A 13,388-nucleotide genomic window follows, 5' to 3' on the forward strand; every position below is an offset into this window, starting at 1 on the left:
AGGTTCCTCCTCTGCCAAGAGAGAACTCTTGCCCCCATGCCGGAACTCAGCATTCTCTGGGGAGAGGAATGGAATCCATTTTATTGTTCTAGAAATAGAGTCCCAGGCGATAGGGACAGGGAGACTGGCCCAGCAAGGATTCTCTGGGCCAACTGTTCAAGGTGACAAAGGGCCCAGGGAAGGAGATGTTGGCTCCAACAGGGCAGATCAGTTCAAGGAGCTTGTATTCACAGAATCCTGGCAGTACTCAGGATGTTGTGGCTTTGACTTCCCGGGACAGAGGGAGGGAGGTGAGGCCCAGGTAGCCCGGTCTAGGTGGAGAAATAACAAGTGGACGGAGAAGAGCAGCCTGGGCAGGGGATGGTAAGGGCAAATGAGTCGCACAGGTGGTCAGTGCCACCAGTATTCAGAGGACAAGCCAGTTCAGAGAAGGGGGCTGGAGATGTCTAGAAAGGAGTATGAAAAATGGTCTGAAACAAGGGTCCTCAAACTACGGCCCGCAGGCCACATGCGGCCCACCGAAAACATTTATCCGGCCCGCCGGGTGTTTTTGCCGCTGCTGTGTGCATAGGAATTTGTTCATAGTTTGTTTTTTTAACTATAGTCCGGCCCTCCAACGGTCTGAAGGACAGTGAACTGGCCCCCTGTTTAAAAAGTTTGAGGACCCCTGGTCTGAAAGATGGAAGGCCTTAGGTAGAAAGAGCTGGGAAGGCCATTATCCAGGTGAGCGGTTGGGGAAGTTGAATTCCCATTGATTCCCCCTTTCAAGCCTTGTTCCTCAAAAATGTGGCCCTAAAACCAGCAGGCAGGAGCTGGAACTTTCTCCCGTGGGTGTCCCACATCTGGTGTCTTTGTTCTGGCTCAGTGGTTGGAACCTAAACACTCCAGGCCGAGGAATTCAGTTCATTACTGGGGCATCCTGTAACTACTGCCGCCGGCTGGCCTTCTCTCTGTTAGGCATTCCTAACCCCCCTGATTGCCATTGCCCTGCTCCAGCCACTCTAGGTGTGGGAGGACCAGCCTCAGAAAATAATAATTAAAAGCTAATGTTTTCTCTTGTGACTCTGGGCCTATGGGCACCCTGCTGTGACCCAACCTTCCAACCCCTTTCTGTGAATCACCATGTCTTCCCTGCCTGGACTCTCTTTGAAACAACAGTTAGGGGCTCTTCCCACTAGCTGCCTCTTTTTTCTCCCCCTGCCAAATTAAACGTTTCCCCCAAGTTTCACTCAATGTGTCTGTGATCTCGACCCTGAAACACAGCTCTGAACGTGTAGGAAAGAACTTAGACTGGGAGCCAAGAGACCCGGGTTCCAGTTCCTGCAACTCTGCTTCCCAGGTGGCCCAGGGCAAAGCACTTCACACACCCAGGCCTCAGTGCCCTCCTCCTCGATGAGGGGATTGGGCCAATGGGTGATCTCTAAGGTCCTTTCCAGCTGTAACCGTCTGTGATTGTATTTCACAGAATTGTGGTGAGGACCAAGTAAAATGAGATGATGGATGTTATAGTACATTGAGAAGCGTAAAATGATACGCAAGCATATGGTAATGAGCAGCCTCCTTTCCTCCCATGGCTCACCAGCATGAGTCTTTATAAATGTCCTCAATAGACTGGGGGCAACATGAGGGCAGAGATGGCAGTTTCTACTTCTTTTGTATCCTCTCTCAGTGACTACTCTCGCAGCAGACACCCAACAATGTTGCTCACTGGGTGACAGGCTGACCACCCTCCTGGCTGCTCATTCACCTAAATGAACTCATAAGAAGCTTAACAGGAACATGGTCGCCTTGGCTTCTTAAGGGAAGAAGGTAAAGGCCTCCTTTAAATATGCATGTCTTACTTTCCTTGAGGAAAAAATATAGTTTACCCCCCCTTAAAATTAGTTGAATTTGGAAATTCAAATGGAATTTTAAATACTGCCTTGCAAATTAGCACATACCAGCATGCTCAAGGCTTAATTCCATCCCTCAAGTGCTCACTGAGGGTGCTTAGTGCTGAGTGCCCAACCTCCACTCAGAAGAAATACTGTAAGTAGAACTTTTTAACAAACATAGTAAGACTTAGACATCGAGATAAATATCATCCCATTAAAGCTGTTGTCCAGTCACCTTGGTCTGAACTCTGGAACTCTTGGAAAACCACCTTCAAAGCCCATCACATTCTTTACTGACAATGACAAATCCTTGTGTACTGATTAGGTGAGAGAAATGTCTCTTGAATTCAAGCCTAGTGAGTAAGCTGGTTGGTCAGGTCCAAAATCTAAATAATGTGCACCTCATAATGATGCTCTTAGGAGCACGTAGGAATCGTGTGCAGCCTTCCCATGGGCATATTGTAAAGGTCTTCTTTCGCTGACTTGCATGAGTTGAGCTGTGTCTATAAAATCAATCTCATGAGAGATCTCCTTGCTTCTGCCCTGGCCCTACACCCGACCCCCAATCCCCATGGACTACTCTCAAGACAGCAGCCCAAGAGATGTTTTTAAAAATAAGTTAGATCATGTCACTCAACTGATTGAAACCCTGCAAGGACTCCCGTCTTACTGTGTAAAGGCCGAAGTCCTTAGGGGGCTTCTGAGACCCTACATGATCCAGCTCCGGTGTCTTTTCCCAGCACTGCCTCTTGCAGTCACTCAGCTCCAGTCCCACGGCCCCCTGGCCCTTCCTCAAACATGCCAGGAGTGCTCTGACTTAGGACTTGGCCCTAGCTGGCCCCTCTGTCTGGAAAACTTTTCTCCCAGATATCCACTTAGGTAAATCCCTCAGTTTTTTTTTCAAGTCTCTGGTCAGTGCTCAACTTCTCAGTAAAATCTAGTCTGACCTTCAGTTTCATACCTCTATTAATAATGCCTTCTATTTAATACTTTCCATTTAATAAGTCTACACACAGACACAGACACACTCACAGACACACATTCACTCCTGATTCCCCTTACCCTGTTCTTCTTTTTCTTTTTTCCATGGTACTTGTCACCTTTCACTGTACTATGTAATTCATCTCTATATTACTTATCGCAGGAGTGGGGAACGTCCATCCCACAGGCCATAGAAGGCTCTCAAACTCATTTGGCCTGGCCCTGCCAAGGCATTAGGGGTGAGTTAATAAAATGTTTGACCAAATACAGCAGGCTAATTTTTAAATTGATAATTTTGTATGGCCCATGAATGATGTTATAAATATCCAAATGGCCCTTGACAGAAATAAGGTTCCCCACCCCTGACTTATAGTGTGTGTGCTTGTCTGTATTCCCTGTTAGAATCTTAGCTGGGGGCTGGGGGTGGGGGCGGTGGCGAAGGGGCAGTATCTTTTTCTGTTTAGTTGAATCTCAAAAACCTAGAACTGGCACTCAATAAATATATGTTGAATTGGATTGAATTGAATGATAGGTCCCAACTTATATATAGTATAGTCCCTGCCTTTCAGTTGCTTACAACTCTGATGGTTAGAAGTAGAGACACACATGGAAATGACAGGACAGTACACACCAGTGACTAAGAGGAATCCACAGCAATGCTGTCGGAGCTGTGCAAGGATGAGTGCAGGCTGAAGGAGGAGACAGGGCTGGGTGAGCCTTCTATCTAGTCAAGCAAATCTCCTTGTCCCCAGCACACGCCCAGATCATTTCAGCCTCTACTCATTTGCTCACGCAGTCCCTCCGCTGAAGTCCCCTACTCTTCCTGACCCCTTACCCAAACCCAACCCACGCATTAATGCTCAGCCCCAGCCCCCTCCCTCCATACAACTTTCCTCACTGACTTCTGTTTCCTCTGAGCTTATATAGCACTTCTATTTTGTATCAGACCATTTAGTCTTTAAATAGAAATGTGTGTGTGTGTGTGTTGTTTCCCCGACTAAGGACCACATCCTTTGCTTCTCTCTTTGGAATGATGCCAAGCACTGGTTCAGTAGTGGCACCTGACACATGTGGCACCAGTTGGTTGGTCAAGCGGCAGAGAGAAGAGAAGAGAGCATTCAAAGCACAGAAAACCTCAAAAGCAAAGATGCTATGGTGTGAATTGCCATTGTGAGTTTAAAAACATCACGGCAGTAGCTCTCAGCCCTAGCTGAGATTTGAATCTCCCTGTGGGGACCCCACCCCAGCCCACCTTTATCAGAATACCAGGAATGCGGCACAGCCATCACTATTTTTTAAAAGCTCCCCAAGTGATTCAAATGTGGAGGCAGAGATAAAAACAACCACAGTATTAGAAAACAAAAATAAAAAACGAAGGAGTAAAAGAAAAAAGGGTATAAGGGAAATTGTAAAGCAGGCCCAAAAACCTGTAATTATGCCTATCCTTTTTTTTCCATTTGTCATGGGAATTTGTCTTTGTCAAAGTCATCTGGATGGATCAGCTGTGCACAGATGTTCCTGTCCTCGGCCATGGAAAGAACAACAGCACCAGCAAACATGGGCCTGGCCAGGCCAGGGTCAATCTGTACCCACGGGATTCAGAAAAGTCTGGGCAAACTAGAGGACTATTTTCCATCACTTGAAAATATATGTTGCAATGTCTCCCCCTCCCAGGTCATCAGCATTCTGTTTACTCTCGCTCATGCCTGCCCTGCCCATCACAGGAGCCAAGGAGTGTGTAAGCTATGTTCAGGCTACTGGTTCAGAAATTCCTGGCTAATTCTTCCACCCCTCCTCCCTCCACATTCTCTGAAACTGCAAAGTTGCACCTCCTTGCTCCTGAAGGCACCCCCAGTTCAAGGGCATTGAAGAGCATGCCAGGAACTTGAAGAGCTGGTGAGTCCTCCCCTGGTCTGGTCTGTGGATGTTCTCTAGCACACCACCTTTCCTCCTCCGTCCTCCTTTCTCTAGATACAAAACTCAGGCAGACCAAGCACCCAAGCTGCACTTCCTTTGAGCGGCCTTCAAGGACGCCTATGCAGCCCGGGCCTGCCCTCCCATCCTACCGACTGGCCACACCTCCACACACTGAACATCGCTATCACCAAATGCCACTGTTGGGGGCTGACAAGACAAGTGCTTCTGGGAAAGGACAGGGGCTTCCGTTCAGAGTAGGCTGTGAAGCACTGAGATGAAAACTTTTCCTGAACCGAGATCTGCTTATTTGGGAATGGAGGGTAGGAGGCAGGAAGAGTAGGAAAAGGAACATAAAGGGAAATATGTTGATGCTTAGTGGCTGAAGGAGGGAGAGCAGGGAGTGCCAGGGAAGGAGGGGGAGGGTAGTGTGGAAAGGCGGGCTGGAGGGCTGACAACAAGCTTCCCCATGTCCACAAGCTTGCCAAGACCCAGCCCTGGATCCCAGGGGTCACAGTGACGGCTGACCTCTGAGGCCACCTCCTGTCACCTTCTCACCCCCTGGTCTCTGTGCAGGAATCAGGTCTGCCAGGTGCTGGCCAACCTGTGGCCTGTCCTAGCTAAAACTGGCCCCTTGGAAAATGGCAGGGAAAGAGACCAGCCCCCAGCAGCGATTATATATATATATATATATATATATATACACACACACACACACACACACATAGATATACACACACACATATATACACACACACATACATACATATATATATATATAGAGAGAGAGAGAGAGAGAGAGGTAACCCGAAACCCCAGAGCTGGGCCAGGGGCGGAGGGAAAGGGTAGAGGGGGGGGATGAGGTTTTTCCACTTCCATTCGCAACTGTCAGGCGGGTGATTAATGACCAACAGGTTTGGAATCGCCTTTATTGCCAGATCAGTATTGTTGCCCGTGACAGCTAATGAGGTTGGACAGGCTTCTCCACACTGAGCTTTATGGGGCCGGCTCCCTCCCCTGCAGAGCTCACAAGCCCTGCCAGCTTTCATGCACAGGAATGTTCCAGCCCCATCCCCACCCCCTCCCTCGTTCCCCCAACATACCTCACTCCCAGCGCCCCGAACCACCATCTCACCCAGAACCTGCCCCATCCACAAAGGAAGCTGAGTGGCAGCGGTTTCTGATCCCCAGTCTTCCCAGAGAGACCCATCTGTTACATCCACACCTAGTTCCCTGCCCCTGCTGGTGCATGAACACTACAGCCCTGGGTTAAAGGCAGGGAAAGAAGGTTCTGCATGCTTGCTCTGGACAGTCTGACCAGCCACCTCAACAAGCCATTCCACCATCAGCTGTAAAAGTCAACAAGTATTTTCCGCTCTTACCACTTCAATCCAGAAAATGTGTTGAGGAGGTGAGGATGGAGGAGTGAATGAATTTAGGAAAGGGGTCCTAATAACAGTTAATAACGATTTTTAACCAGCCACCTTGAGCCTAGATACGCATAAGCCAGGTTTCAGTGCAGAAATCAACTTGGTCTGAGGTCTCAGGGTAAGGAGATACTGTCTTTGTTTTCTGCTCTTACAAATCAGCTTTACCTTTGTGCTAGCTCACTTCTTGATACGGTTAAGCACGTGTTTGCCTGGGGTTTAATATTTGAAGGAGTTGGAGCAATGTAATAAGCAAACAGCTTAAAAGGCCAAGAAAGACCCCCTCAGCTTAAAAATCTATTACTTTTCAATGTGATATAAATGTATTTTGCTTCTGCTCAGAGCAATTTCCTAGTTTACTCTTATTAAACCAGGAGACGGCTTAGCAGAGTTCTTGATTTATGAAACACATACTAGATTCATTAAAACCTTAAAAGATTTAATACATTTTATCAGGGCATTAAATCTGTGCAGGCTTTTTAAATCAAATACCTGCCATATTTCATCCCCCACACCCTGCACACTTTCTCAAGAACACTAAAATGTGGACTGACAAACATTATGGGTGTTTCAGGCCTGGTTTCTAAGTGGCATTAAAGTCCTCCCTACAGGATTTACAGCCGGGCCTCTCCCCAAGTCTGATCTTCTCAAGAACAAGTAATTTCCCTCTTTGGTATTCGGCTCAGTAGAATAAACTGAAATCTACATTCCAAGCATACACATAAATGTCTCTACCTCTCCCATCCCAATAGCCAGGGGTTTTTTTCCCTACAGGTTCCCCAGGACCCCATCCAGCGGTACCAGCCCCCATCTTCCTCCGACCTCCAGAACTCCTCCTGGGCTCTGCTTCCATGCGGCCACACTCATAACCTCTCCTCCATTCTCTCCTCCCCCGACTCTCTTTGCCCAGAGAGAACCACACTGATACAACATCTGTCATACTTTGGGATGCCTGGAAAGCTTGCTCTCCCATTTGCAACCCCCCTTTTGAGCCTTGCTATACAACAGTGATTCTCAACTGGGGGCAACTTTGTCACACACACGCCTACACACACACACACACACACACCAGAGGACATTGGGCAATGTCTGGAAACATATTTAATTGGGTTTGTGTAGGAAGGTAGGGAGGTTATTACTAGCATCCATGGATAGAGGCCAGAGATGCTGCTAAACATCCTCCAATGCAGAAGACAGCCCTTCCCCTCAACAGCAACAACAACAAAATTATCCAGCCCAAAATATTAATAGTGGAAAGAGTGAGAAACCCTGCGATAGAACCCTAACAGGTACAAGTGGCCTCTCCCATTCTTCTGCTGTGCTTTCATCACTTAGGGCAGTGGTCAGCAAACTCATTAGTCAACAGAGCCAAATATCAACAGTACAACGATTGAAATTTCTTTTGAGAGCCAAAGTTTTTAAACTTAAACTATATAGGTAGGTACATTGTTATTAACTTAATTAGGTTACTCCTAAGGCTTAGGAAGAGCCACACTCAAGGGGCCAAAGAGCCGCATGTGGCTCGCGAGCCGCAGTTTGCCGACCACGGACTTAGGGTTTTGGCTTATATCTAGTAGGTCTTTAATAAATGTTTATTGAACTAAATTTCTGTCCTAATACATTGACATTTTTTCAATTCACAAATATAGGGTGCAAATATTGGATTGACAATCAGATGATCTGTTCATGACCTTGAGAAGTGACTTCACCCTCTAAACCTGCATGTACTCATTTGTAAAATGAGATTATAGTGAAACTATCCTTATGGATTATTATGAGGATGAAATGAGTTCATGTAATTGAAAGCACTTGTTATATCCTAAAGAGTCATACAATGTCTATTATCTACACTAATAAAAGAGAAACATGGTAATTAGCGTACGACCGCTACCCTTCCCATTGGCTAATCAGCGTATCCTTATGCAAATTAACTGTCAGCCAAGATGGCGGCCGGCAGCCAGGCAGCTTGAAGCGAACATGAGGCTTGCTTCCTCCAGGGACTGCAGACTCCAACGTTCCCTGCCTCACTTGCCGGACTCTCAATTGCAACTCTAGGCAACTGTATACTATGTTGCAAATAAGAAGCTAAACAAAACCGGCTTTCAGTCAGCCCCGGACCGCAACATTGTATCCATGTTTTCAGCAGCAAGGCCTCAGAGCTAAAGCTGGCCCAGAATAAAAAAAAAGAAAAGAAAACAAGGAGCGGTTGGGAACTTTTAGTCAACTGCCAGCGGGAAAACAGCCCTCAGCCCCTCAGCCAGACTGGCCAGGCACCCCAGTGGGGACCCCCACCCTGATCCAGGACACCCTTCAGGGCAAACCAGCCGGCCCCTACCCATGCACCAGGCCTCTATCCTATATAGTAAAAGGGTAATATGCCTCCCAGCACCGGGATCAGCGTGACAGGGGGCAGCGCCCAAACCCCCTGATCAGCCCTGCTCTGTGCCTGATAGGGGGGAGCTCCCCAATCCCCTGATTGCCCTGCGGCTCTGTGTGTGACAGGGTGCGGTGCCCCAACCCCCCGCCCCCACGGGCCCTGCTCTGTGTGTGACAGGGTAGAACCATAACCTCTCCATCGGCCCTGCCCTGAGTGTGACAGTGGCGGCGCCCCAACCCCCTGATCGGCCCTGCTCTGTGGGTAATAGAGAGTGGCGCCCCAACCCCCCTCCACGGGCCTTGCTCTGTGTGTGACAGGGTAGAGCCATAACCTCCCCATTGGCCCTGCCCTGAGTGTGATAGGGTGCAGCGCCCCAACCCCCTGATCCGCCCTGCTCTGTGTGTGACAGGGGGCGGTGCCCCAACTCCCCTATCGGCCCTACTCTGTGAGTGACGGGGGGAGCTCCTCAACCCCCTGATGGGCCCTGCTCTGTGAGTGACAGGGGGCAGTGCCCCAACCCCCCTGATGGACCCTGCTCTGTTAGTGACAGGGGGCAGCGCCCCAACCCCCTGATCGGCCCTACTCTGTGAGTGACAGGGGGCAGCGCCCCAACGCCCTGATCGGCCCTGCTCTGTGCGTGAAAGGGGGTGGCGCCACAACCTCCCCATCGACCCTGCCTTGAGTGTAACAGGGGGCAGTGCCCCAACCCCCCAATCGGCCCTACCCTGAGCATGACTGAGGGTGGCATCGCAACCTCCCGATCCGCCCTGCTCTGTGCATGACAGGGGGCGGTGCCCCAACTCCCCAATCGGCCCTGCTCTGAGCCTGACCACGGGCTGCACTTAGGGATTGGGCCTGCCCTCTGCCACCCGGGAGCAGGCCTAAGCCAGCAGGTTGTTATCTCCCGAGGAGTCCCAGACTGCGAGAGGACACAGGCCGGGCTGAGGGACCCTCCCCCCCCCCCCCCCCGAGTGCACAAATTTTTGTGCACCGGGCCTCTAGTTTTATTTAATATGCACTTATTGAGTGCCAATTATGTACTAGGAATGATGTTAGACCCTCTGGGGTTGGGGTGGGAGACACAAAGATGCATGAAACAAAGCCCTGCCCTCCAGGAGCTTATATTCTTGAGAGAAGTACTGACGTATATCCGGAGTATTTCAGTAGATTCAAGAGAGTGCCATGCAAGAGGGATGCACAAAATGCTGTGAAAATGAAGAGAAGCAGCATTTAGAAGGGTCATAAAAGAGTTGGTCTAGTGAAAAACAACAGAAGAACATCATAAAAGCTGGATCATATAAAGACCTTACATGACAAGCTAAGAGATTTGAAGTTTTTTTCTGCAGGGAGCCTATGACTGGGTTTTTAAGCAGAAAAGGTACACAAAGACCACATGGGGCACCGTGCGGAAGATGCACTGATTAAGAGTAAGCTACAAGTTGGAGCAAGATCACTAACCTTAGAGTCTTACAATGATCCAAGTCAGAAGTGACAAGGCTCTGAAGTGGGACCATGTGTAGAGAGGAGAGTACAGGGTCAAGGAATAATTTAGAACCACATAACTAAATGATGGGGCAGATTAAGGTAGGGGCTGATATCTGGCTCAGATGGTTGAGTGCATGGTGACTTCTTTATTGGGAGGAAAACATTTGAGAGAAACTATGAGTTCAGTTTAGGACATGATGGGTATATCCCCCTCCAACATCCACAGAGATGTTACTCTAGTCTGTAACTCCGTGGCTATTGATATGCACTTGGTCAAATCATCAACAACCACCTAATTAAAATATTGGGAGCACAAGAAAGTTTCCAGAAAGAGAAGGCAGAGAAAGAAGAGCAGTGGGTCAATGATAGAGTTCTGAGGAACATGTGAGGATGAGCTCATGCTGGAGACTGCAAGGGGAACACTTGGACAAGTAGGAGGGAAACCAGGAGGGACAGGGTCATTCGTGGAGGCCAAGGGTGGGGAGGTTTAAACACTAAGGGGTAGGCCAACAGCACCGAGGGCATTGGAGAAAGGAACTGAGGACTGAAAACAAGGAATGGAACATAAAGAAGAAAAGACCTTTGAAGAACTTTGCTTGAAAAGGAAGAACACAATCAGGTGAGAACTAGAGGCTTACACAGGATCAACGAGGGCTTGAGGGGTGGGAGGTACTTGCACAAGACTAAGGAGATAATTGTAGGCTCTCGGTCCCTGAGGAGAGAGGAGATGGGAAAAGACTGGCCTAGAATGGAACCTGGTTTCCCTTATATTCTGAGGTTCACATACTAAGTACATAAGGTATTCTTTGTCTATGACAAAAGGAGTCTATCAATGATACAGAGAAATGTATAGATAAATATACGCAGACAGAATGCTATACCATATTTTTTTTTCAATTCCTAACATTATTATGTACTCAGAGATGTAAAAAGAATGATCATCCCTGGCAAAACCAGCCAGGCCGCATCTCAAGCTGTCAGGCCTGTTGGCACAGTTTCCCAGGGTAGCAGGCTGCTTTCTCACCATTCCCCATATGCACTGTGGATCTGACCAAGTCCCCTCTATGAAGACTTCCTCCCCTTTGCCCTCTGTTCCTCCATGAGTGAAATAAATAGGTTGGATTAAAATCCAGGCAGCAATGTATATGTCCATCAACAGATGAATGAGTAAACAAATTGTTGTACAGTTGTGCAGTTGAATATGACCTAGTAATAAAAATGAATGGACTATTGATATGCTCATCAACATGGATGAATCTCCAAATAATTACTCTGGGTAAAAAAGGAAAAAAGTCAGACAGTCTCTCCCCCCACAAAAAAAAATAATAATGTAAACTATATGATTCCACTTATATAAAATTCTACAAAATGCAAACTAATTTTTGATGACAAGCAGATCAGCTGTTGCTTGGAAATGGGGGGACAGGTCATGGAGAGGAGTGGGAAGGAGAGCTTCCAAAGGGACATGAGGAAATTTGGGGGCATGAAGCATGTGTTCATTGTCTTGATTGTGGTCATGGTTTCACAAGTATGTCAAAACCTATCAAGTTGTACACTTTATATGGACTTTTATTGTATGTCAATTATACCTCAATAAAGCTGTAAAGACATATCATCACAAAGTGATCTTTAGGTGACTTCCAACTGACTTCAACTCCATTTTCTTTTTCACAATTTCCTCTTTGATCTCTTTATAGAACTCGCTATAGGAAACATCCCTAGCCCCAAGCAAATATCCTTTTGTTGTTAGAAGACACCAAGCCTGGTTTTTCCAACTGAAAACAAGAGGGGAAAGTTCTAAGTAAAACCCTCTTAACAATGAAGGATATAGTTCACTCCTCTTCCCCAAACTCAGCAAAATCTTGCTGGGGTCAAATCCTGAAAGACAACTTTTATTCTCCACTTAGGGCGTAAAGTCAAAAAGAAAAAGCAAATCTTGTGATATAAATAAACTGGAACCAAACATTTTAAGAGTTGCCTGGTTCCTTTGGGGCTAACCCACGTTATTAATAAAAAGGGCTCTAATTATGAAAGCAGGGGTTTCTTCTCTCTTTAGAGTGGCAACTCTCACCAATTAGCTTGTTAAAGGACTAAACAAGCTGCACTCCAGAGACAGGGAAATGTGGATGGCTGTGGTGGGAGTGTTTTTTTCTATCCTGCTTCAACCTACAAATGCAAAACGGACTGGCCCAATTTAAAGTTTTGCAATTTCTGACCACTGGTCTATATTCCTAAAAGGTTACAGGTGAAATAAATGGTGTGTGTGTGTGTGTGTGTGTGTGTGTGTGTGTGTGTGTTTTAGGTTGGATCATTATTTTCTAATTCATTTACTATAATGAAGAAATAGACTTAGGCCATATGAATTCTGCCTTTGCAATCTACAAGCTTGGTGATCTTGGTCAATCCTAAACTTCTCTAAGCTTCAACTTCCTCCTCTAAATTGGAGTTGAACTCTAAGGGCTGAGCTGACGATTATAAAAAAACAAGAAAGGCATAGGGCCTGGTACATAGCACTTAATAATGCTTTATGAAATCTGTATTATTAAGGTATACTTTCATTTGGTTATTACTCAATACCACATAACTTTGAGTTTACCTTTCTCTCACCTTCTGTTACATTAATAATCTGAGTCCACAAACAGGTAAGAACACATTAAGGGAATTTGCTATTTGAAACAACAATAGCTAATACAATGAGCCCTTAAAATCTGCCAAACATTGTACATGCTTTTCTTAATCAGTCATTTAACCCTAAGAACAGTTCATACTATTATTATTACCCCCATTTTACATATGAAGAAACTGAGGCACATTAAGTGATTTACCAAGATCACGCGACTAATAAAAACCTGGGGGGTTGGGTGGATTTAAATCCTGGCAGACTGACTGTGGAATATCTGTGCTTAGCCACTATACTGCAAGTTTTTTTTAATGGATTTTTAAACACTTTTGTTAAATAAATCATGACAGACTTACCTGCCTGATAACTTTGCACACTGAGTCATAACCATCACAGGTCTCTTAAGAAAGGGATTTTCAGAAACGATCTACTAAAATCCACCCCCTGGCCCTAGGCAAGGCCACAACTAAACAACTCAAGCCTGGTAAAAAAGCCAGCCTGAGAACAAAATTCTACTTCTGCTCATAGTTCGTTACCAAGTTTAATAGTCAGGAAATTCTTGAATTACAACTTAAGTTAAACCCTTTATGCTTCAGGTTGAGCCCCATTCCTTGGGCCTGATGAACCCCAATATTTCCATTTCTCTTATTCATTCACTCAACTTTAAAATAAACATCTACTAAGCATGCCGTCTGCATTATATCACTGAA

Source organism: Myotis yumanensis, unplaced genomic scaffold, assembly GCF_028538775.1.
Source record: "Myotis yumanensis isolate MYYU_CA2020_CCGP unplaced genomic scaffold, mMyoYum1.0.hap1 SCAF_3, whole genome shotgun sequence".
NCBI lineage: Eukaryota > Metazoa > Chordata > Mammalia > Chiroptera > Vespertilionidae > Myotis > Myotis yumanensis.